The sequence below is a fragment of the Chiloscyllium punctatum genome, chromosome 47, assembly GCF_047496795.1.
Source record: "Chiloscyllium punctatum isolate Juve2018m chromosome 47, sChiPun1.3, whole genome shotgun sequence".
NCBI lineage: Eukaryota > Metazoa > Chordata > Chondrichthyes > Orectolobiformes > Hemiscylliidae > Chiloscyllium > Chiloscyllium punctatum.
The window spans coordinates 16,296,521-16,324,324 of NC_092785.1; the positions used below are offsets into that span (position 1 = coordinate 16,296,521).

At 58.8% G+C, this 27,804-nt stretch overlaps 1 long non-coding RNA gene across 1 annotated transcript in view; it reads right to left on the minus strand.

The window, feature by feature from the left end:
* Positions 1–16,120, minus strand: part of LOC140468520 (uncharacterized) — a 74,131-nt gene extending 58,011 nt beyond the window's left edge. Inside the window, exon 1 of the long non-coding RNA XR_011955673.1 lies at positions 16,037–16,120. This is a non-coding gene — a long non-coding RNA (uncharacterized lncRNA). The remainder of the gene's footprint in view (positions 1–16,036) is intronic.
* Between the last annotated feature and the right edge of the window lie 11,684 nt (positions 16,121–27,804).

Sequence of the window (27,804 nt, forward strand, 5' to 3'; positions counted from 1 at the left end):
GGTTTAGGGTGAGAGGGGAAAGTTATAAAAGAGACCTCAGGGGCAGAGGGTGGTACGTGTATGGAATGAGATGCCAGAGGAAGTGGTGGAGGCTGGTACAATGACAGCATTTTAAAAGTATCTGGATGGGTATATGAATAGAAAGAGTTTGGGTGGATGTGTGTCAAGTGCTGGTAAATGGGACTAGATTGATTGAGGACATCCGGTCAGCATGGACAAGTTGGGCTGAAGGGTCTGTTTCCATGCTGTACATCTCTGTGACTCTATGATAGAGTATAAAACAGGACGAGAGGTAGAGTTAGCATCTTAAGTTCAACAAGTGTCCCATGAACGAAGATTTCAATCCATGCATAACTAACGGTGTGGATCAATTTTGCGAGATCCTTGTGAACCAGATTGATTGGATGGTCTGATGGTTGAATGAATGAAAGCTTTGCTTTCAGAGTGTCGCGATGGCTCAGTGGTTAGCACTGCTGCCTGACAGTTCCAGGGACCTGGGTTCAAGCCCAGCCTTGGGCAAGTGCCTGGGTGGAGTTTGCACATTGGATTGTGGGAGGAAACCCCCGCAGACAAAGATGTGCTGGCCAGGGTGAATTGGCCCATGCTAAATCGCCCCTCGTGTTAGGTGCATTAGTCAGGGGGTGGGTTACTTGCTGGTTGGGCTAAAGGGCCTGTTTCCACACTGTAGGGGATATATGAGTTTAAAACAATTATGGACAGTTCAGTGGAGGTGATTATGGCGGAAAGGTGCGTAAGATTTGAAACCATTGGATCGAGGTGCTTTGAATTAGACTGGAATCACCAGAGTCAATTTTTTGAATGGACAGCTGAATGTTGTGAAGTTTGAATATTGACTGTTATTTTTCTTTGTTTGGAAAAGAATAACTTAAGGGAACGATGAGGCGGGATTTTGTTGAAGTGTATTTTGTTCTGAATGGATAGAAATCATATCCCAGGGATCAGTGGCAGATCAAAGGGCCTGTGGGATGGAGAGACAATGGAAGGATATAAGGGATGGACCATTAAGGACTAAGATGGGGAGAAATGTCTTCACCCAGAGACTAGTGGGGATGGGGGGGGTGGGGGGGAAGGGGGGGGGGAAGCTCTGGAATTCTCTCCCACAGAAAGTTGCAAAACGTTTTCAAGAAAGAGTTGGTCATAGCAGTTGGGGATAAAGGGATCAAAGGAGATACGGGGAAGACAGGAACAGGTCAATGAGTCCCCATAAACACCCCTCAGCACAAAAGGTGAAATCAAACGCAAGATCTGAGAGGAGATGTGGGGGTCAGCATGGACCTGTTTCGTTGGATCCAGCAGCTATTACATCACTGCAAAAAACTCAAAACTGAACCAGAGGCTGAACCGGGAGGATTGACCACTCCCCTTTCACTGTACAAGTGTTTTTTTTTTACTTGAAAGCCTTCCGCCCGAGGCAGTATCTGTTGGGCCTAATCAAACAGGCCCTAAAACCCTTCGACTTCGACTTTTCGGAGGCTGTGTCTTTTACAACCATTCTGAAGAAACGGTACCAAGGGACAGCGCAGCCCTGATAACAGAACAGCTTCATCACATAGTCCACCTGGCCTGCAGTTGGTAAATTTAGCATGGCCAAACCATCCACCATGTCCATAGATTAGGAGCAAGAGGATAGCTAGGGAAAAAAGTAGGTCCACTCAAGGATAGAGGAGGGAGGTTGTGTGTGGAGCCAAAGGTGGATGCTTATTTTACCTCGGTATTCACCAAAGAGAGGGACGTGAGGGATGTTGAGGTTAGGGAAGGGTGTGTGAATACTCTGACGTAAGGAAGGAGGAAGTGTTGGGTGTCTTGAAAAGCATTAAGGTCAGCAGGTCCCGAAGGCCAGACGGGATCAATCACAGGATACTGTGGGACCTCTGTCTCCTCTCTCACACACATTCTCTCTGTCTCCTCTCTCTCACACACACACACACACACACTCTCTCTCCTCTCTCTCTCTCTCTGTCTCCTCTCTCACACACACACTCTCTCTGTCTCCTCTCACACGCTCTCTCTCTGACTCTCTGAGAGAGACAGAGAGAGTGTGTGTGAGAGAGAGAGAGACAGAGAGAGTGTGTGTGAGAGAGAGAGAGACAGAGAGTGTGTGTGAGAGAGGAGACAGAGAGAGAGTGAGTGTGTGTGTGAGAGAGAGGAGACAGAGAGAGAGTGTATGAGAGGAGACAGAGAGTGATGCTCACTGTCTCCTCTCTCACACACTCTCTCTCTGTCTCCTCTCTCTCTCTCTCACACACTCTCTCTCTGTCTCCTCTCTCTCTCTCTCACACACTCTCTCTCTGTCTCCTCTCTCTCTCTCACACACACTCTCTCCCTGTCTCCTCTCTCTCTCTCTCTCACACACTCTCTCCCTGTCTCCTCTCTCTCTCTCACACACTCTCTCCCTGTCTCCTCTCTCTCTCTCTCTCACACACTCTCTCCCTGTCTCCTCTCTCTCTCTCTCACACTCTCTCTCTCTGTCTCCTCTCTCTCTCTCACACACACTCTCTCACACACTCTCTCTCTCTGTCTCCTCTCTCTCTCTCACACTCTCTCTCTCTCTCTGTCTCCTCTCTCTCTCTCACACTCTCTCTCTCTCTGTCTCCTCTCTCTCTCACACACTCTCTCTCTGTCTCCTCTCTCTCTCTTACACACTCTCTGTCTCCTCTCTCTCTCTTACACACTCTCTGTCTCCTCTCTCTCTCACACACACTCTCTCCTCTCTCTCTCTCTCACACACGCTCTCTCTCCTCTCTCTCTCTTTCACACACACTCTCTCTCCTCTCTCTCGCTCTCGCACACACTCTCTCTCTGTCTCCTCTCTCTCTCTCACACTCTCTCTCTCTCTCTGTCTCCTCTCTCTCTCTCACACTCTCTCTCTCTCTGTCTCCTCTCTCTCTCACACACTCTCTCTCTGTCTCCTCTCTCTCTCTTACACACTCTCTGTCTCCTCTCTCTCTCTTACACACTCTCTGTCTCCTCTCTCTCTCTCACACACACTCTCTCTCTCCTCTCTCTCTCTCTCACACACACTCTCTCTCCTCTCTCTCTCTTTCACACACACTCTCTCTCCTCTCTCTCTCTTTCACACACACTCTCTCTCCTCTCTCTCGCTCTCGCACACACTCTCTCTCTGTCTCCTCTCTCACACACACGGCCTTACCAGATAGCTTTGCATCCTCTTTGGCCTCAGGTGAGGATCCAGAGGTCTGGAGAATGACCGACGTTGTTCGATTGTTCAAGAGGGGAAGCAGAGATACGCCAGGGAATGACAGGCCAGTGAGCCTGACGTCAGTGGTGGGGGGGACTGTTGGAGAAGATCATGAGAGACAGGACGTTTTCCCCCAAATGCAATTGTTAGTGGAAGGCAGAATGGCTTTGTACGGGGAAGATCCTGTCTCATCAACTTGATTGAGTTATTTTGGAGGAGGGGCGAAAAATGATAGGTGATGGAAGGGCAGTGGAGTTACCTACACGAACCTTAGTCAGGCAATTGATAAGGTACGTCATCGCGGGCTGGGAGAGAAGGGGGGGATGGTCTCATGGTGAGCTGGCTGGACAGATACAAAACTGGCCTGGTCATGGAAAAGTCACACAACACCACATTCTCGTCCAACAGGTTTATTTGGAAGCAGGGGCTTTCAGAATACTGTGACCTGTCAAAGGCCTCAGTCAGGAAAGTGCTGCCTGAGGAGCTTTGGTCGATTTCCCTCCACAGATGAGGCGTTTCTCCAGCAACTTCTGTTTTCTGAGTCAGAGACTGATTAGGTTGCTAACAGGGAGGTGGGCCTGGTTACGAACAAGGGTTGCTTGGTAGAGTGATCGATCCTGAGCATTGATGGGTGTTGGTTCATAGTTCAATCGACTGTGGTTCGTAACTTGGACATTTTGAAGAGATGGGGTGGGGAGAATCGAGGGAGGTCACTGAAGCGTTATTGAATAGGGGAACACACTCTCGGTAATAATTGAAGTCAACTTGTTATGAATAACTGATCATATCAGATGGGCAGATGGAGTTTAATTTAGGTAAAGGCGACGTGCTGCATTTTGGAGAGGCAAATCAGGGCAGAACTTACACACTTAATGGCAAGGTCCGAGGGAGTGTTGCTGAACAAAGAGACCTTGGAGTGCAGATTCATAGCTCCTTGAAAGTGGAGTCGCAGGTAGATAGGATAATGAAGAAGGTGTTTGGTATGCTTTCCTTTATTGGTCAGAGTATTGAGTACAGGAGTTGGGAGGTCATGTTGCAGCTGTACAGGACATTGGTTAGGTCACTGTTGGAATATTGTGTGCAAATCTGGTCTCCTTCCTATTGGGAAGATGTTGTGAAACTTGAAAGGGTTCAGAAAAGATTTACAAGGATGTTGCCAGGGTTGGAGGATTTGAGCTACAGGGAGAGGCTGAACAGGGTGGGGCTGTTTTCCCTGGAGCATCGGAGACTGAGGGGTGACGTTATAGAGGTTTACAAAATTATGAGGGGCATGGATAGGGTAAATAGGCAAAGACATTTCCCTGGGTTGTGCCAGTCCAGAACTAGACGGCATAGGTTTAGGGTGAGAGGGGGAAAGATATAAAAGGGACCAAAGGGGCAACTTTTTCACCCACAGGGTGAGACGTGTATGGAATGAGCTGCCAGAGGATGTGAAACATAGAATCCTGACAGTGAGGAAACAGGCCCTGCGATCCAACAAGTCCATACCAATCCTCCAAAGGGTAAACCACCGAGACTCATTTCATTACCCTAACACACTATACATACCCCGACGAAAGCACCTAACCTGCACATCCCTGGGCACTATGGGACAATGTAGCATGGCCAATTCACCCTCACCTGCACAGCCCTGGGCACTATGGGACAATGTAGCATGGCCAATTCACCCTCACCTGCACATCCCTGGGCACTATGGGACAATTTAGCATGGCCAATCCACCCTAACCTACACATCCCTGGGCATTGTGGGACAATTTAGCATAGCCAATCCACCCTAACCTGCACATCCCGGGGCACTATGGGACAATTTAGCACGGCCAATCCACCCTAACCTGCACATCCCTGGGCATTGTGGGACAATTTAGCATGGCCAATCCACCCTAACCTGCACATCCCTGGGCACTATGGGACAATTTAGCATGGCCAATCCACCCTAACCTGCACATCCCTGGGCACTGTGGGACAATTTCCCATAGCCAATCCACCCTAACCTGCACATCCCTGGGCACTATGGGACAATTTAGCACGGCCAATCCACCCTAACCTGCACATCCCTGGACATTATGGGACAATTTAGCACAGCATTCCACCCTAACCTGCACATCCCTGGGCACTATGGGACAATTTAGCACGGCCAACCTACCCTAACCTGCACATGCCTGGACACTATGGGACAATTTAGCTTGGCCAATCCACCCTAACCTGCACATCCCTGGGCACTATGGGACAATTTAGCATGGCCAATTCACCCTAACCTGCACATCCCTGGGCACTATGGGACCATTCTGCATGACCAATCCACCCTAACCTGCATATCCCTGGGCACTATGGGACAATTTAGCATGACCAATCCACCCTAACCTGCATATCCCTGGGCACTATGGGACAATTTAACATGGCCAATCCCCCCTAACCTGCACATCCCTGGGCACGATGGAACAATTTAGCATGGCCAATCCACCCACACCTGCACATCCCTGGGCACTATGGGACAATTTAGCATGGCCAACCCACCCTAACCTGCATATCCCTGGGCACTATGGGACAATTTAACATGGCCAAACCACCCTAACCTGCACATCCCTGGGCACGATGGAACAATTTAGCATGGCCAATCCACCCAAACCTGCACATCCCTGGGCATTATGGAACAATTTAACATGGCCAATCCACCCTAACCTGCACATCCCTGGGCACTATGGGACAATTTAACATGGCCAATCCACCCTAACCTACACATCCCTGGGCACTATGGGACAATTTAGCATGGCCAATCCACCAAAACCTGCACATCCCTGGGCACTATGGGACAATTTAGCATGGCCAATCTACCCTAACCTACACATCCCTGGGCACTATGGGACAATTTAACATGGCCAATCCACCCTAACCTACACATTCCTGGGAACTATGGGACAATTTAGCATGGCCAATCCACCCTAACCTACACATCCCTGGACTGTGTTAGGAAACCGGAGCATCCTGGAGAATTTGAGCTGATGCATTTCGGCAAGTCTAATTATCGAGCAAATTTTGTAATGAATGCAAGAGCCTTAGGAAAAGGTTGATGGGCAGAGAGATCTGGGAGTGCAGGTCCATTGTACCCTGAAGGTTGCTGCACAGGTGGATAGAGTGGTCAAGAAGGCATACAGTAAGCTTGCCTTCATTGGACGGGGTATTGTGTATAGGAGCTGGCAAGTCATGTTAACATTGTACAAGACATTGGTTCGGCCGCATTTAGAATACTGTGTACAGTTCTGGTCACCACATTACCAAAGGGATGTGGACACTTTGGAGAGGGTGCAGAGAAGGTTTATGAGGGTGTTGCCTGGTATGGAAGGTGCTAGCTCTGAAGAGAGGTTGAGTAGGTTGGGTTTATTTTCATTAGAAAAAATGAGATTGAGGGGGGACCTGTTTGAGGTTTACAAACTCATGAAGGGTATAGACAGGGTGGATAGAGACCAGCTTTTTCCCAGGGTGATGGATTCAATAAGGAGGTCACACTTTCAAGGTGAGAGGTGGAAAGTTTAAGGGGGATACACGCGGCAAGTACTTCACACATAGAGGGTGGTGGGTGTTTGGAACGTGTTGCCAGCAGAGGTGGGAGAGTCAGGCACGGTAGATTCATTTAAGATGTGTCTGGATAAATGCAGGAGTAGGTGGGGAGCAGAGGGATACAGATGCTCAGGAATTGGGCGATGGGTTTAGACAGTACATTCGGATCGGCTCAGGCTTGGAGGGCCGAAGGGCCTGTTCCTGGGCTGTACATTTTCTTTGTTCTTTGTTCCACACAGACAGTCGCCCGAGACTGGGATCAAACCTGGGTACAGGAGTTGGGAGGTCATGTTGTGGCTGTACAGGGCATTGATTCAGCCACTTTTGGAATATTGTGTGTAATTCTGGTCTCCTTCCTACAGGAAAGATGTTGCTAAACTAGAAAGAGTTCAGAAAAGATTTATGAGGATGTTGCCAGGGTTGGAGGATTTGAGCTATAGGGAGAGGCTGAACAGGCTGGGGCTGTTTTCCCTGGAGCGTCGGAGGCTGAGGGGTGACATTATAGAGGTTTACAAAATTATGAGGGGCATGGATCGGGTAAATAGACAAAGTCTTTTCCCTGGGGTCGGGGAGTCCAGAACTAGAGGGGCATAGGTTTAGGGTGGGAGGGGAAAGATATAAAAGAGACCCAAGGGGCAACATTTTCACTCAGAGGGTGGTACGTGTATGGAATGAGCTGCCAGAGGAAGTGGTGGAGGCTGGTACAATTGCAACATTTAAGAGGCATTTGGATGGGTATATGAACAGGAAGGGTTTGGAGGGATATGGGCCAGGTGCTGGCAGGTGGGAATAGATTGGGTCAGGGCAGTACGTGTACACTTAATGGTAAGGTCCGAGGGAGTGTTGCTGAACCAAGAGACCTTGGAGTGCAGGTTCATAGCTCCTTGAAAGTGGAGTCGCAGGTAGATAGGATAGTGAAGAAGGCGTTTGGTATGCTTTCCTTTATTGGTCAGAGTATTGAGTACAGGAGTGGGGAGGTCAGGTTGTGGCTGGACGGGACATTGGTTCGGCATGGACAAGTTGGACCGAAGGGTGTGTTTCTGCGTCGTCCATCCCTGTGATCCTTTGACTCTGTGAGAGGTCATAAGGAGCTTCTTAACCATCTGTCAGGTGGGCCCAGTGTCAATGTGGTATCCCAGAAACAGGAAGGTGTCTGGTCCCAGAAGGAATGAAAATCTGACCGAGAACTAGAGGTGGGCGCAGGGATAACAGTTACACGGCTGGTGAGTAACTGTCCCCTGACCAGGAGCCAAGTGGGTTGGGAAAGAGGTTTGATGTGACATTGAGGGTCAGCTGTCCTGAATAAGGAATATTAAAGAGGGACAGGAGAGGGGAAAGGAGCAGGAAGATCCAAGAAGGTGATCCACATCATCTCCTTGGGTTTAGATGGAGACTTTATTGTCACGTGTACTCAGGTACAGGAGTACAGTGAGAATGGTGACACACATGGATCGTACAAGTGCCTCAGTACGATCAAAAACCTACAACCATGATAGAAAGAAATAAGGGGCAACGTTAAAACTTAAATGGAGCAGACACTCTTAATATTAAGGTGGAAAAGAAAGAAATAAAATGAAAGGTTCAAGTGCAGCAATCCTGCTGAAGTGCTTATCCATGCTGGGAGCACACTTCCAACCAGACCGCGATGTACTCAGCTACAGCTCGTTTCCTCGCCCTGACTCCATCTCCCCTGCTCTCATCGTCGCTGCAGAAGGCAGAGGTAACCTCTATCACCTGGCGGGATTCACTCCTCGGATCTCAGATTGCCAAAGTCCCGTTTCAGGAGTTTAACGCTCGCCAGGCTTCGGCCAAGCCTTCCATCCATCCACTAGGCCTTGGCTTAGCCTTCCGTCCACGCACCAGGCCTTGGCTTAACCCTTTGTCTATGCACCAGGCTGCGGCCTGGCTTTCTGTCCACGCACCATGCCTAGGTTTAACCTTCTGTCCGTGCACCAGGCCTTGGCTTAACCTTCTGTCCACGCACCAGGCCTTGGCTTAACCTTCTGTCTACGCACCAGGCCTTGGCTTAACCTTCTGTCCACGCACCAGTCCTTGGCTTAACCTTCTGTCCGTGCACCAGGCCTTGGCTTAACCTTCTGTCCGTGCACCAGTCCTTGGCTTAACCTTCTGTCCACGCACCAGGCCTTGGCTTAACCTTCTGTCTACGCACCAGGCCTTGGCTTAACCTTCTGTCCACGCACCAGGCCTTGGCTTAACCTTCCGTCCACGCATCAGGCCTTGGCTTGGCCTTCTGTCCATGCACCGGGCTGCAGCCTGACCTACTGTCCGTGCACCAGGCTGCAGCCTGACCTACTGTCCGTGCACCGGGCTGCAGCCTGACCTTCTGTCCATGCACCGGGCTGCAGCCTGACCTTCTGTCCGTGCACCAGGCTGCAGCCTGACCTACTGTCCGTGCACCGGGCTGCAGCCTGACCTTCTGTCCATGCACCGGGCTGCAGCCTGACCTACTGTCCATGCACCGGGCTGCAGCCTGACCTACTGTCCATGCACCAGGCCGCAGCCTGACCTTATGTCCGTGCACCAGGCTGCAGCCTGACCTTCTGTCCATGCACCAGGCTGCAGCCTGACCTACTGTCCATGCACCGGGCTGCAGCCTGACCTTATGTCCGTGCACCAGGCCGCAGCCTGACCTTATGTCCGTGCACCAGGCTGCAGCCTGACATACTGTCCATGCACCGGGCTGCAGCCTGACCTTATGTCCGTGCACCAGGCCGCAGCCAGACCTTATGTCCGTGCACCAGGCCGCAGCCTGACCTTATGTCCGTGCACCAGGCCGCAGCCTGACCTTATGTCCGTGCACCAGGCTGCAGCCTGACCTACTGTCCATGCAACGGGCTGCAGCCTGACCTTATGTCCGTGCACCAGGCCGCAGCCTGACCTTATGTCCGTGCACCAGGCCGCAGCCTGACCTACTGTCCGTGCACAAGGCTGCAGCCTGACCTACTGTCCAAGCACCAGGCTGCAGCCTGACCTACTGTCCGTGCACCAGGCTGCAGCCTGACCTACTGTCCATGCACCGGGCTGCAGCCTGACCTTATGTCCATGCACCAGGCTGCAGCCTGACCTACTGTCCATGCACCAGGCTGCAGCCTGACCTACTGTCCGTGCACCAGGCTGCAGCCTGACCTACTGTCCGTGCACCAGGCTGCAGCTTGACCTACTGTCCGTGCACCGGGCTGCAGCCTGACCTACTGTCCGTGCACCAGGCTGCAGCCTGACCTTATGTCCGTGCACCAGTCTGCAGCCTGACCTACTGTCCATGCACCAGGCTGCAGCCTGACCTTATGTCCGTGCACCAGTCTGCAGCCTGACATACTGTCCATGCACCGGGCTGCAGCCTGACCTACTGTCCATGCACCAGGCTGCAGCCTGACCTTATGTCCGTGCACCAGTCTGCAGCCTGACCTACTGTCCATGCACCGGGCTGCAGCCTGACCTACTGTCCGTGCACCAGGCTGCAGCCTGACCTTATGTCCATGCACCAGTCTGCAGCCTGACCTACTGTCCGTGCACCAGGCTGCAGCCTGACCTTATGTCCATGCACCAGGCTGCAGCCTGGCCTACTGTCCATGCACCGGGCTGCAGCCTGACCTTATGTCCGTGCACCAGTCTGCAGCCTGACATACTGTCCATGCACCGGGCTGCAGCCTGACCTACTGTCCATGCACCAGGCTGCAGCCTGACCTTATGTCCGTGCACCAGTCTGCAGCCTGACCTACTGTCCATGCACCGGGCTGCAGCCTGACCTACTGTCCGTACACCAGGCTGCAGCCTGACCTTATGTCCATGCACCAGTCTGCAGCCTGACCTACTGTCCGTGCACCAGGCTGCAGCCTGACCTTATGTCCGTGCACCAGTCTGCAGCCTGACCTACTGTCCATGCACCGGGCTGCAGCCTGACCTACTGTCCGTACACCAGGCTGCAGCCTGACCTTATGTCCATGCACCAGTCTGCAGCCTGACCTACTGTCCGTGCACCAGGCTGCAGCCTGACCTTATGTCCATGCACCAGTCTGCAGCCTGACCTACTGTCCGTGCACCAGGCTGCAGCCTGACCTTATGTCCATGCACCAGGCTGCAGCCAGACCTACTGTCCATGCACCAGGCTGCAGCCTGACCTACTGTCCGTGCACCAGGCCGCAGCCTGACCTACTGTCCGTGCACCAGGCTGCAGCCTGACCTTATGTCCGTGCACCAGTCTGCAGCCTGACCTACTGTCCATGCACCAGGCTGCAGCCTGACCTTATGTCCGTGCACCAGTCTGCAGGCTGACCTTCTGTCCATACACCAGGCTGCAGGCTGACCTTCTGTCCATGCACCGGGCTGCAGCCTGACCTACTGTCCATGCACCAGGCCGCGGCCTGACCTTATGTCCATGCACCAGGCCGCAGCCTGACCTACTGTCCGTGCACCAGGCCGCAGCCTGACCTACTGTCCGTGCACCAGGCTGCAGCCTGGCCTTCTGTCCATGCACCAGGCCGCAGCCTGACCTTCTGTCCGTGCACCAGGCCGCAGCCTGATCTTATGTCCATGCACCAGGCTGCAGCCTGACCTACTGTCCATGCCCCAGTCTGCAGCCTGACCTTATGTCCATGCCCCAGGCTGCAGCCTGACCTACTGTCCATGCCCCAGTCTGCAGCCAGACCTACTGTCCATGCCCCAGTCTGCAGCCTGACCTTATGTCCATACACCAGGCTGCAGCCTGACCTACTGTCCATGCACCAGGCCGCAGCCTGACCTACTGTCCATACACCAGGCTGCAGCCTGACCTTATGTCCATACACCAGGCTGCAGCCTGACCTACTGTCCGTGCACCAGGCTGCAGCCTGACCTACTGTCCATACACCAGGCTGCAGCCTGACCTACTGTCCATGCACCAGGCTGCAGCCTGACCTACTGTCCATGCACCAGGCTGCAGCCTGACCTACTGTCCGTGCACCAGGCTGCAGCCTGACCTACTGTCCGTGCACCGGGCTGCAGCCTGACCTTCTGTCCGTGCACCAGGCTGCAGCCTGACCTACTGTCCATGCACCAGGCTGCAGCCTGACCTACTGTCCATGCCCCAGTCTGCAGCCTGACCTTATGTCCATGCCCCAGTCTGCAGCCTGACCTACTGTCCGTGCACCAGGCTGCAGCCTGACCTTATGTCCATGCCCCAGTCTGCAGCCTGACCTTATGTCCATGCCCCAGTCTGCAGCCTGACCTTATGTCCGTGCACCAGGCTGCAGCCTGACCTTATGTCCATGCCCCAGTCTGCAGCCTGACCTACTGTCCGTGCACCAGGCTGCAGCCTGACCTTATGTCCATGCACCAGGCTGCAGCCTGGCCTACTGTCCATGCACCAGGCTGCAGCCTGACCTACTGTCCATGCACCAGGCTGCAGCCTGACCTTATGTCCATGCACCAGTCTGCAGCCTGACCTACTGTCCGTGCACCAGGCTGCAGCCTGACCTTATGTCCATGCACCAGGCTGCAGCCTGACCTACTGTCCATGCACCAGGCTGCAGCCTGACCTACTGTCCGTGCACCAGGCCGCAGCCTGACCTACTGTCCGTGCACCAGGCTGCAGCCTGACCTTATGTCCGTGCACCAGGCTGCAGCCTGACCTACTGTCCATGCCCCAGGCTGCAGCCTGACCTTATGTCCATGCCCCAGTCTGCAGCCTGACCTACTGTCCATGCCCCAGGCTGCAGCCTGACCTACTGTCAATGCACCGGGCTGCAGCCTGACCTTCTGTCCATGCGCCAGGCTGCAGCCTGACCTACTGTCCATGCACCAGGCTGCAGCCTGACCTACTGTCCATGCCCCAGTCTGCAGCCTGACCTACTGTCCATGCCCCAGTCTGCAGCCTGACCTACTGTCCATGCCCCAGGCTGCAGCCTGACCTACTGTCCATGCCCCAGTCTGCAGCCTGACCTTATGTCCATGCCCCAGTCTGCAGCCTGACCTTATGTCCATGCCCCAGTCTGCAGCCTGACCTACTGTCCGTGCACCAGGCTGCAGCCTGACCTTATGTCCATACACCAGGCTGCAGCCTGACCTTATGTCCATGCCCCAGTCTGCAGCCTGACCTTATGTCCGTGCACCAGGCTGCAGCCTGACCTTATGTCCATGCCCCAGTCTGCAGCCTGACCTTATGTCCATGCCCCAGTCTGCAGCCTGACCTTATGTCCATGCACCAGGCTGCAGCCTGACCTTATCTCCATGCCCCAGTCTGCAGCCTGACCTTATGTCCGTGCACCAGGCTGCAGCCTGACCTACTGTCCGTGCCCCAGTCTGCAGCCTGACCTACTGTCCATGCCCCAGTCTGCAGCCTGACCTACTGTCCGTGCCCCAGTCTGCAGCCTGACCTACTGTCCATACACCAGTCTGCAGCCTGACCTTATGTCCGTGCCCCAGTCTGCAGCCTGACCTACTGTCCGTGCCCCAGTCTGCAGCCTGACCTACTGTCCGTGCCCCAGTCTGCAGCCTGACCTTATGTCCGTGCCCCAGTCTGCAGCCTGACCTACTGTCCATGCCCCAGTCTGCAGCCTGACCTTATGTCCGTGCCCCAGTCTGCAGCCTGACCTTATGTCCATACACCAGGCTGCAGCCTGACCTTATGTCCATACACCAGTCTGCAGCCTGACCTTATGTCCATGCCCCAGTCTGCAGCCTGACCTTATGTCCATGCACCAGGCTGCAGCCTGACCTTATGTCCATACACCAGGCTGCAGCCTGACCTTATGTCCATGCCCCAGTCTGCAGCCTGACCTTATGTCCATACACCAGGCTGCAGCCTGACCTTATGTCCATACACCAGTCTGCAGCCTGACCTTATGTCCATGCCCCAGTCTGCAGCCTGACCTTATGTCCATGCACCAGGCTGCAGCCTGACCTTATGTCCATACACCAGGCTGCAGCCTGACCTTATGTCCATGCACCAGGCTGCAGCCTGACCTTATGTCCATACACCGGGCTGCAGCCTGACCTTATGTCCATACACCAGGCTGCAGCCTGACCTACTGTCCATGCACCAGGCTGCAGCCTGACCTTATGTCCATGCCCCAGGCTGCAGCCTGACCTTATGTCCATGCCCCAGTCTGCAGCCTGACCTACTGTCCATGCCCCAGTCTGCAGCCTGACCTTCTGTCCATGCCCCAGTCTGCAGCCTGACCTTCTGTCCATGCCCCAGTCTGCAGCCTGACCTACTGTCCATGCACCAGTCTGCAGCCTGACCTACTGTCCATGCCCCAGTCTGCAGCCTGACCTTCTGTCCATGCCCCAGTCTGCAGCCTGACCTACTGTCCATGCACCAGGCTGCAGCCTGACCTACTGTCCATGCACCAGTCTGCAGCCTGACCTTCTGTCCATGCCCCAGTCTGCAGCCTGACCTACTGTCCATGCACCAGGCTGCAGCCTGACCTACTGTCCGTGCCCCAGTCTGCAGCCTGACCTTCTGTCCATGCCCCAGTCTGCAGCCTGACCTACTGTCCATGCACCAGGCTGCAGCCTGACCTACTGTCCATGCCCCAGTCTGCAGCCTGACCTACTGTCCATGCACCAGTCTGCAGCCTGACCTACTGTCCATGCACCAGTCTGCAGCCTGACCTACTGTCCATACACCAGGCTGCAGCCTGACCTTCTGTCCATGCCCCAGTCTGCAGCCTGACCTTATGTCCATGCCCCAGTCTGCAGCCTGACCTTATGTCCATGCCCCAGTCTGCAGCCTGACCTTATGTCCATGCACCAGGCTGCAGCCTGACCTTATCTCCATGCCCCAGTCTGCAGCCTGACCTTATGTCCGTGCACCAGGCTGCAGCCTGACCTACTGTCCGTGCCCCAGTCTGCAGCCTGACCTACTGTCCATGCCCCAGTCTGCAGCCTGACCTACTGTCCGTGCCCCAGTCTGCAGCCTGACCTACTGTCCATACACCAGTCTGCAGCCTGACCTTATGTCCGTGCCCCAGTCTGCAGCCTGACCTACTGTCCGTGCCCCAGTCTGCAGCCTGACCTACTGTCCGTGCCCCAGTCTGCAGCCTGACCTTATGTCCGTGCCCCAGTCTGCAGCCTGACCTACTGTCCATGCCCCAGTCTGCAGCCTGACCTTATGTCCGTGCCCCAGTCTGCAGCCTGACCTTATGTCCATACACCAGGCTGCAGCCTGACCTTATGTCCATACACCAGGCTGCAGCCTGACCTTATGTCCATGCCCCAGTCTGCAGCCTGACCTTATGTCCATACACCAGGCTGCAGCCTGACCTTATGTCCATACACCAGTCTGCAGCCTGACCTTATGTCCATGCCCCAGTCTGCAGCCTGACCTTATGTCCATGCACCAGGCTGCAGCCTGACCTTATGTCCATACACCAGGCTGCAGCCTGACCTTATGTCCATGCACCAGGCTGCAGCCTGACCTTATGTCCATACACCGGGCTGCAGCCTGACCTTATGTCCATACACCAGGCTGCAGCCTGACCTACTGTCCATGCACCAGGCTGCAGCCTGACCTTATGTCCATGCCCCAGGCTGCAGCCTGACCTTATGTCCATGCCCCAGTCTGCAGCCTGACCTACTGTCCATGCCCCAGTCTGCAGCCTGACCTTCTGTCCATGCCCCAGTCTGCAGCCTGACCTTCTGTCCATGCCCCAGTCTGCAGCCTGACCTACTGTCCATGCACCAGTCTGCAGCCTGACCTACTGTCCATGCCCCAGTCTGCAGCCTGACCTTCTGTCCATGCCCCAGTCTGCAGCCTGACCTACTGTCCATGCCCCAGTCTGCAGCCTGACCTTCTGTCCATGCCCCAGTCTGCAGCCTGACCTACTGTCCATGCACCAGGCTGCAGCCTGACCTACTGTCCATGCCCCAGTCTGCAGCCTGACCTACTGTCCATGCACCAGTCTGCAGCCTGACCTACTGTCCATGCACCAGGCTGCAGCCTGACCTACTGTCCATGCCCCAGTCTGCAGCCTGACCTACTGTCCATGCACCAGTCTGCAGCCTGACCTACTGTCCATGCACCAGTCTGCAGCCTGACCTACTGTCCATGCACCAGTCTGCAGCCTGACCTTATGTCCGTGCACCAGGCTGCAGCCTGACCTTATGTCCATACACCAGTCTGCAGCCTGACCTACTGTCCATGCCCCAGTCTGCAGCCTGACCTTATGTCCATGCCCCAGTCTGCAGCCTGACCTACTGTCTATCGGGACACACTGTTTCTGTCGTGGCCACAGCCACTTCTGCCCCAGTGACGTCACTAACCTGCACAACCATCACGTCGCGTGCGTCTCCGCTCCCAGGCCGGATCCGTCACAAGGCCTAACCCCGCCCCCACGCCGACTTCATTACCATGTCTAACCCCGCCCCCACGCCGACTTCAACACCAGACCTAACCCCGCCCCCACGCGGACATCATTACCATGCCTAACCCCGCCCCCACACGGACGTCATTACCATGCCTAACCCCGCCCCCACACGGACATCATTACCATGCCTAACCCCGCACCCACACGGACATCATTACCATGCCTAACCCCGCCCCCACACGAACTTCATTACCATGCCTAACACCGCCCATACGCCGTGTTCCGTCACCACGTCTCACGCCGCACACACCGATATCAGTCACCATGCCTAACCCCGCCCCCACGCCGTGTTCCGTCACCACGTCTAACCCCGCCCCCACAGCAACAACCCCGCTTCCACACCGATGTCAGTCACCAAGCCTAACCCCGCCCCCACACCAAACACCGCCCACACGCCGATCTCCGCCCTCCTGCCTATCCCCGTCCTCGAGCCATTACCCGCCCTAGAGCCTAACCACGCTCCCAGACCTAACCCCGCCCCCACACCGGTCTCCGCCCGCTTGCCTATCCGCGGCCCCATGCCAAGCTCCGTCACAATTCCTAACCCCGCCCACACACTTAACCCCGCCCCAACGCCGAGCTCCGTCACCCCCCCATCCACCTGGACATCCCTCCAACACCCCCCACCCACCTGGACATCCCTCCAACACCCCCCACCCACCTGGACACCCCTCCAACACCCCTCATCCACCTGGACACCCCTCCAACACCCCTCATCCACCGGGACACCCCTCCAACACCCCCCACCCACCGGGACACCCCTCCAACACCCCCCACCCACCTGGACACCCCTCCAACACCCCCCACCCACCTGGACACCCCTCCAACACCCCCCACCCACCTGGACACCCCTCCAACACCCCTCATCCACCGGGACACCCCTCCAACACCCCCCACCCACCGGGACACCCCTCCAACACCCCCCACCCACCTGGACACCCCTCCAACACCCCTCACCCACCTGGACACCCCTCCAACACCCCCCACCCACCTGGACACCCCTCCAACACCCCCCACCCACCTGGACACCCCTCCAACACCCCCCACCCACCTGGACACCCCTCCAACACCCCCCACCCACCTGGACACCCCTCCAACACCCCTCATCCACCTGGACACCCCTCCAACACCCCCCACCCACCTGGACACCCCTCCAACACCCCCCACCCACCTGGACACCCCTCCAACACCCCTCACCCACCTGGACATCCCTCCAACACCCCTCACCCACCTGGACACCCCTCCAACACCCCTCATCCACCTGGACACCCCTCCAACACCCCTCATCCACCTGGACACCCCTCCAACACCCCCCACCCACCTGGACACCCCTCCAACACCCCTCACCCACCTGGACATCCCTCCAACACCCCTCACCCACCTGGACACCCCTCCAACACCCCTCACCCACCTGGACATCCCTCCAACACCCCCCACCCACCTGGACATCCCTCCAACACCCCTCACCCACCGGGACATCCCTCCAACACCCCTCATCCACCTGGACACCCCTCCAACACCCCCCACCCACCTGGACACCCCTCCAACACCCCTCACCCACCTGGACACCCCTCCAACACCCCTCATCCACCTGGACACCCCTCCAACACCCCTCACCCACCTGGACACCCCTCCAACACCCCCCACCCACCGGGACACCCCTCCAACACCCCCCACCCACCGGGACATCCCTCCAACACCCTCCACCCACCGGGACATCCCTCCAACACCCTCCACCCACCGGGACACCCCTCCAACACCCCCCACCCACCTGGACACCCCTCCAACACCCCCCACCCACCTGGACACCCCTCCAACACCCTCCACCCACCGGGACACCCCTCCAACACCCCCCACCCACCTGGACATCCCTCCAACACCCCCCACCCACCTGGACATCCCTCCAACACCCCCCACCCACCTGGACATCCCTCCAACACCCCTCACCCACCTGGACACCCCTCCAACACCCACCCACCCACCGGGACACCCCTCCAACACCCCCCACCCACCTGGACACCCCTCCAACACCCCTCATCCACCTGGACACCCCTCCAACACCCACCCACCCACCGGGACACCCCTCCAACACCCCCCACCCACCTGGACACCCCTCCAACACCCCTCATCCACCTGGACACCCCTCCAACACCCACCCACCCACCGGGACACCCCTCCAACACCCCCCACCCACCTGGACACCCCTCCAACACCCCCCACCCACCTGGACACCCCTCCAACACCCCCCACCCACCGGGACACCCCTCCAACACCCCCCACCCACCTGGACACCCCTCCAACACCCCTCATCCACCTGGACACCCCTCCAACACCCCCCATCCACCTGGACACCCCTCCAACACCCCCCACCCACCTGGACACCCCTCCAACACCCCCCACCCACCTGGACACCCCTCCAACACCCCCCACCCACCTGGACACCCCTCCAACACCCCCCACCCACCTGGACACCCCTCCAACACCCCTCATCCACCTGGACACCCCTCCAACACCCCCCACCCACCTGGACACCCCTCCAACACCCCCCACCCACCTGGACACCCCACCCACCGGGACACCCCACCAACACCCCCCACCCACCGGGACACCCCTCCCACCTGGACACCCCTCCAACACCCCCCACCCACCTGGACACCCCTCCAACACACCCCACCCACCGGGACACCCCACCAACACCCCCCACCCACCGGGACACCCCTCCCACCTGGACACCCCTCCAACACCCCCCACCCACCGGGACACCCCACCAACACCCCCCACCCACCGGGACACCCCTCCAACACCCCCCACCCACCTGGACACCCCTCCCACCTGGACACCCCTCCAACACCCCCCACCCACCGGGACACCCCACCCACCTGGACACCCCTCCAACACCCCCCACCCACCGGGACACCCCACCCACCGGGACACCCCACCAACACCCCCCACCCACCGGGACACCCCACCCACCTGGACACCCCTCCAACACCCCCCACCCACCTGGACACCCCACCCACCGGGACACCCCACCAACACCCCCCACCCACCGGGACACCCCTCCAACACCCCCGACCCACCGGGACACCCCACCCACCGGGACACCCCTCCCACCGGGACACCGCTCCAACACCCCCCACCCAACTGGACACCCGTCCAACACCCCCCTCCACCTGGACACCCCTCCAACACCCCCACCCACCTGGACACCCCTCCAACACCCCCCACCCACCTGGACATCCCTCCAACACCCCCATCCACCTGGACACCCCACCAACACCCCCCACCCACCTGGACACACCACCAACACCCCCCAACCACCTGGACACCCCTCCAACACCCCCCACCCACCGGGACACCACTCCAACACCCCTCACCCACCTGGACACCCCTCCAACACCCCCCTCCACCTGGACACCCCTCCAACACCCCCCACCCACCTGGACACCCCTCCAACACCCACCCACCCACCTGGACACCCCTCCAACACCCCCCTCCACCTGGAAACCCCTCCAACACCCCCCACCCACCTGGACACCCCTCCAACACCCCCCACCCACCGGGACACCCCTCCAACACCCCCCACCCACCTGGACACCCCTCCAACACTCCCCACCCACCGGGACACCCCTCCAATACCCCCCACCCACCTGGACACCCCTCCAACACCCCTCATCCACCTGGACACCCCTCCAACACCCCCCACCCACCGGGACACCCCCCACCCACCTGGACACCCCTCCAACACCCCCCACCCACCTGGACACCCCTCCAACACCCCCCACCCACCTGGACACCCCACCAACACCCCCCACCCACCTGGACATCCCTCCAAAACCCCCCACCCACCTGGACACCCCTCCAACACCCCCCACCCACCTGGACACCCCACCAACACCCCCCACCCACCTGGACATCCCTCCAACAACTCCCACCCACCTGGACACCCCTCCAACACCCCCCATCCACCGGGACACCCCTCCAACACCCCCTACCCACCTGGACACCCCTCCAACACCCAGCCACCCACCTGGACACCCCTGCAACACCCCCCAACCACCGTGACACCCCTCCAACACCCCCCACCCACCTGGACACCCCTCCAACACCCCCCACCCACCGGGACACCCCTCCAACACCCCCCATCCACCTGGACACCCCTCCAACATCCCCCATCCACCTGGACACCCCATCCACCTGGACATCCCTCCAACACCCCCGACCCACCGGGACAATCTCCAACACCCCTCACCCACCTGGACACCCCTACAACACCCCTCACCCACCGGGACATCCCTCCAACACACCCCATCCACCGGGACACCCCTCCAACACCCCTCACCCACCTGGACACCCCTCCAACACCCCTCACCCACCGGGACATCCCTCCAACACCCCTCACCCACCTGGACACCCCTCCAACACCCCTCACCCACCTGGACATCCCTCCAACACCCCCCATCCACCTGGACACCCCTCCAACACCCCTCACCCACCTGGACACCCCTCCAACACCCCCCATCCACCTGGACATCCCTCCAACACCCCTCACCCACCTGGACACCCATCCAACACCCCTCACCCACCTGGACATCCCTCCAACACCCTCCACCCACCTGGACACTCCACCAACACCCCCCATCCACCTGGACACCCCACCAACACCCCCCACCCACCTGGACATCCCTCCAACACCCCTCACCCACCTGGACACCCCACCCACCTGGACACCCCTCCAACACCCCCCATCCACCTGGACATCCCTCCAACACCCCCCAGCCACCTGGACACCCCTCCAACACCCCCCATCCACCTGGACATCCCTTCAACACCCCCCACCCACCTGGACACTCCACCAACACCCCCCATCCACCTGGACATCCCACCAACACCCCCCAACCACCTGGACACCCCAACCACCTGGACACCCCTCCAACACGCCCCACCCACCTGGACACTCCAACCAGCTGGACACCCCTCCAAAACCCCCCACCCACCTGGACACCCCACTCAACCCCCACCCACCTGGACATCCCTCCAATACCCCGAACCACCTGGACACCCCTCCAACACCCCCCACCCACCTGGACACTCCACCAACACCCCCCATCCACCTGGACATCCCTCCAACACCCCCTACTCACTGGGACACCCCTCCAACACCCCCCATCCACCTGGACACCCCTCGAACACCCCCCATCCACCTGGACACTCCTCGAACACCCCCCATCCACCTGGACACCCTAACCACCTGGACACCCCATCCACCTGGACACCCCTCGAACACCCCCCATCCACCTGGACACCCAATCTACCTGGACATCCCTCCAACACCCCTCACCCACCTGGACACCCCTCCAACACCCCTCACCCACCTGGACATCCCTCCAACACCCCTCACCCACCTGGACACCCCTCCAACACCCCTCACCCACCTGGACACCCCTCCAACACCCCTCACCCACCTGGACACCCCTCCAACACCCCTCACCCACCTGGACATCCCTCCAACACCCCTCACCCACCTGGACACCCCTCCAACACCCCTCACCCACCTGGACATCCCTCCAACACCCCTCACCCACCTGGACACCCCTCCAACACCCCTCACCCACCTGGACATCCCTCCAACACCCCTCACCCACCTGGACACTCCACCAACACCCCCCATCCACCTGGACATCCCTCCAACACCCCCATCCACCTGGACACCCCACCAACACGCCCCACCCACCTGGACACCCCACCAACACCCCTCACCCACCTGGACACCCATCCAACACCCCTCACCCACCTGGACATCCCTCCAACACCCTCCACCCACCTGGACACTCCACCAACACCCCCCATCCACCTGGACACCCCACCAACACCCCCCACCCACCTGGACATCCCTCCAACACCCCTCACCCACCTGGACACCCCACCCACCTGGACACCCCTCCAACACCCCCCATCCACCTGGACATCCCTCCAACACCCCCCAGCCACCTGGACACCCCTCCAACACCCCCCATCCACCTGGACATCCCTCCAACACCCCCCACCCACCTGGACACTCCACCAACACCCCCCATCCACCTGGACATCCCACCAACACCCCCCAACCACCTGGACACCCCAACCACCTGGACACCCCTCCAACACGCCCCACCCACCTGGACACTCCAACCAGCTGGACACCCCTCCAAAACCCCCCACCCACCTGGACACCCCACTCAACCCCCACCCACCTGGACATCCCTCCAATACCCCGAACCACCTGGACACCCCTCCAACACCCCCCACCCACCTGGACACTCCACCAACACCCCCCATCCACCTGGACATCCCTCCAACACCCCCTACTCACTGGGACACCCCTCCAACACCCCCCATCCACCTGGACACCCCTCGAACACCCCCCATCCACCTGGACACTCCTCGAACACCCCCCATCCACCTGGACACCCTAACCACCTGGACACCCCATCCACCTGGACACCCCTCGAACACCCCCCATCCACCTGGACACCCAATCTACCTGGACATCCCTCCAACACCCCTCACCCACCTGGACACCCCTCCAACACCCCTCACCCACCTGGACATCCCTCCAACACCCCTCACCCACCTGGACACCCCTCCAACACCCCTCACCCACCTGGACACCCCTCCAACACCCCTCACCCACCTGGACACCCCTCCAACAACTCCCACCCACCTGGACACCCCTCCAACACCCCCCATCCACCGGGACACCCCTCCAACACCCCCTACCCACCTGGACATCCCTCCAACACCCCTCACCCACCTGGACACCCCTCCAACACCCCTCACCCACCTGGACATCCCTCCAACACCCCTCACCCACCTGGACACTCCACCAACACCCCCCATCCACCTGGACATCCCTCCAACACCCCCATCCACCTGGACACCCCACCAACACGCCCCACCCACCTGGACACCCCACCAACACCCCCCACCCACCTGAACACCCCACCAAAACCCCCCATCCACCTGGACACCCCACTCAACCCCCACCCACCTGGACATCCCTCCAATACCCCGAACCACCTGGACACCCCTCCAACACCCCCCACCCACCTGGACACTCCACCAACACCCCCCATCCACCTGGACACCCCACCAACACCCCCCACCCACCTGGACATCCCTCCAACACCCCCTCACCCACCTGGACACCCCAACCACCTGGACACCCCTCCAACACACCCCATCCACCTGGACATCCCTCCAACACCCACCACCCACCTGGACACTCCACCAACACCCCCCATCCACCTGGACATCCCTCCAACACCCCCCACCCACCTGGACATCCCTCCAACACCCCCCAACCACCTGGACACCCCTCCAACACCCCCCATCCACCTGCACATCCCTCCAACACCCCCCACCCACCTGGACACTCCACCAACACCCCCCATCCACCTGGACACCCCACCAACACCCCCCAACCACCTGGACACCCCTCCAACACGCCCCACCCACCTGGACCCTCCAACCAGCTGGACACCCCTCCAAAACCCCCCACCCACCTGGACACCCCACTCAACCCCCACCCACCTGGACATCCCTCCAATACCCCGAACCACCTGGACACCCCTCCAACACCCCCCACCCACCTGGACACTCCACCAACACCCCCCATCCACCTGGACATCCCTCCAACACCCCCTACTCACTGGGACACCCCTCCAACACCCCCCATCCACCTGGACACCCCTCGAACACCCCCCATCCACCTGGACACCCCTCGAACACCCCCCATCCACCTGGACACCCTAACCACCTGGACACCCCATCCACCTGGACACCCCTCGAACACCCCCCATCCACCTGGACACCCAAACTACCTGGACATCCCTCCAACACCCCTCACCCACCTGGACACCCCTCCAACACCCCCCACCCACCTGGACACTCCACCAACACCCCCCATCCACCTGGACACCCCTCGAACACCCCCCATCCACCTGGACACCCAATCTACCTGGACACCCTGCCCACCTAGAGTCCCCATCCACCTGGACACCCCATCCACCTGGACATCCCTCCAACACCCCTCACCCACCTGGACACCCCTCCAACACCCCTCACCCACCTGGACATCCCTCCAACACCCCTCACCCACCTGGACACCCCTCCAACACCCCTCACCCACCTGGACATCCCTCCAACACCCCTCACCCACCTGGACACCCCTCCAACACCCCTCACCCACCTGGACATCCCTCCAACACCCCTCACCCACCTGGACACCCCTCCAACACCCCTCACCCACCTGGACATCCCTCCAACACCCCCCATCCACCTGGACATCCCTCCAACACCCTTCACCCACCTGGACACCCCTCCAACACCCCTCACCCACCTGGACATCCCTCCAACACCCCTCACCCACCTGGACACTCCACCAACACCCCCCATCCACCTGGACATCCCTCCAACACCCCCCATCCACCTGGACACCCCACCAACACCCCTCACCCACCTGGACACCCCAACCACCTGGACACCCCTCCAACACCCCCCATCCACCTGGACATCCCTCCAACACCCCCCACCCACCTGGACACCCCTCCAACACCCCCCATTCACCTGGACATCCCTCCAACAACCCCACCCACCTGGACACTCCACCAACACCCCCCATTCACCTGGACATCCCTCCAACACCCCCCACCCACCTGGACACTCCACCAACACCCCCCATCTACCTGGACATCCCTCCAACACCCCCCACCCACCTGGACACTCCACCAACACCCCCCAACCACCTGGACATCCCTCCAACACCCCCCCACCCACCTGGACACTCCACCAACACCCCCCATCCACCTGGACATCCCTCCAACACCCCCCACCCACCTGGACACCCCTCCAACACCCCCCACCCACCTGGACACTCCACCAACACCCCCCATCCACCTGGACATCCCACCAACACCCCCCAACCACCTGGACACCCCAACCACCTGGACACCCCTCCAACACGCCCCACCCACCTGGACACCCCAACCAGCTAGACACCCCTCCAAAACCCCCCACCCACCTGGACACCCCACTCAACCCCCACCCACCTGGACATCCCTCCAATACCCCGAACCACCTGGACACCCCTCCAACACCCCCTACTCACTGGGACACCCCACCAACACCCCCCATCCACCTGGACACCCCTCGAACACCCCCCATCCACCTGGACACCCTAACCACCTGGACACCCCATCCACCTGGACAACCCTCGAACACCCCCCATCCACCTGGACACCCAATCTACCTGGACATCCCTCCAACACCCCTCACCCACCTGGACACCCCTCCAACACCCCTCACCCACCTGGACATCCCTCCAACACCCCTCACCCACCTGGACACCCCTCCAACACCCCTCACCCACCTGGACACCCCTCCAACACCCCTCACCCACCTGGACACCCCTCCAACACCCCTCACCCACCTGGACATCCCTCCAACACCCCTCACCCACCTGGACACCCCTCCAACACCCCTCACCCACCTGGACATCCCTCCAACACCCCTCACCCACCTGGACACCCCTCCAACACCCCTCACCCACCTGGACATCCCTCCAACACCCCTCACCCACCTGGACACCCCTCAAACACCCCCCATCCACCTGGACACCCTAACCACCTGGACACCCCATCCACCTGGACACCCCTCGAACACCCCCCATCCACCTGGACACCCAATCTACCTGGACACCCTGCCCACCTAGAGTCCCCATCCACCTGGACACCCCATCCACCTGGACCCCCCCGTGCTGGCCTCTTACCTGCCCTCAATCTCTTCGTAGCCAACTGCCGCTGCGACATTAACCATCTCAACCTGTCCACCCCTCTCACCCACTCCAATCTCTCACCCTCGGAACGTGCAGCCGTCCACTCCCTCCGTTCCAACCCCAACCTCACCATCAAGCCGGCAAATAAGTGAGGCGCGGTAGTAGTTTGGTGCACCGACCTTTACACCGCTGAGGCTGAACGCCAGCTCGCGGACACCTCCTCTTACTGCCCCCTTGACCATGACCCCACCTCCCACAACCAAACCATCATCTCCCAGACCATCTATAACCTCATCACCTCAGGGGATCTCCCATCCACCGCCTCCAACCTCATAGTCCCACAACCCCACACCGCCCGTTTCTACCTCCTGCCCAAAATCCACAAACCTGACTGCCCCGGCCGACCCATTGTCTCAGCCTGCTCCTGCCCCACCAAACTCATCTCTGCATACCTCGACACGGTCCTGTCCCCTTTAGTCCAAGAACTCCCCACCTACGTTCGGGACACCACCCACGCCCTCCACCTCCTCCATGATTGTCGCTTCCCCGGTCCCCAATGCCTTATCTTCACCATGGACATCCAGTCCCTGTACACCTCCATCCCCCATCACGAAGGACTCAAAGCTCTCCACTTCTTCCTTTCCCGCCGTACCAACCAGTACCCTTCCACTGACACCCTCCTTCAACTGAATGAACTGGTCCTCACCCTGAACAACTTCTCTTTCCAATCCTCCCACTTCCTCCAAACCAAAGAGGTAGCCATGGGCACCCACGTGGGCTCGTCGTTGGATATGTGGAACAGTCCATCTTCCGCAGCTACACTGGCACCACCCCCCACCTTTTCCTCCGCTACATCGATGACTGTATCGGTGCTGCCTCATGCTCCCACAAGGAGATTGAACAGTTCATCCACTTTACTAACACCTTCCACCACAACCTCAAATTTACCTGGACCGTCTCAGACTCCTCCCTCCCCTTCCTAGACCTCTCCATTTCTATCTCGGGCGACCGAATCAACACGGACATTTACTATAAACTGACCGACTCCCACAACTACCTAGACTACACCTCCTCCCACCCTGCCCCCTGTAAAAATGCCATCCCATATTCCCAATTCCTTCGTCTCCGCCGCATCTGCTCCCGGGAGGACCAGTTCCAACACCGTACAACCCAGATGGCCTCCTTCTTCAAAGACCGCAATTTCCCCCCAGACGTGGTCGACTTGCTCTCCATCTCATCTCCTCCGCCCTTGAGCTCCGCCCCTCCAATCGCCACCAGGACAGAACCCCACTGCTCCTCACCTACCACCCCACCAACCTCCATGTCCAGCGTTTCATCCGCCGTCATTTCCACCACCTCCAAACGGACCCCACCACCAGGGATATATTTCCCTCCCCTCCCCTATCAGCGTTCCGAAAAGACCACTCCCTCTGTGACTCCCTCGGCAGGTCCACACACCCCACCACCCCAACCTCCACTCCCGGCACATTCCCCTGCAACCGTAAGAAATGCAAAACATGCGCCCTTACCTCCCTCCAAGGCCCCAAGGGATCCTTCCATATCCACCACAAATTCACCTGCACCTCCACACACATCATTTACTGCATCCGCTGCACCCGATGTGGCCTCCTCTATATTGGGGAGACAGGCCGCCTACTTGCGGAACGTTTCAGGGAACACCTCTGGGACACCCGGACCAACCAACCCAACCACCCCATGGCTCAACACTTCAACTCCCCCTCCCACTCCGCCAAGGACATGCAGGTCCATGGACTCCTCCATCACCAGACCATAGCAACACTACGCCTGGAGGAAGAGGGCCTCATCTTCCGCCTAGGAACCCTCCAACC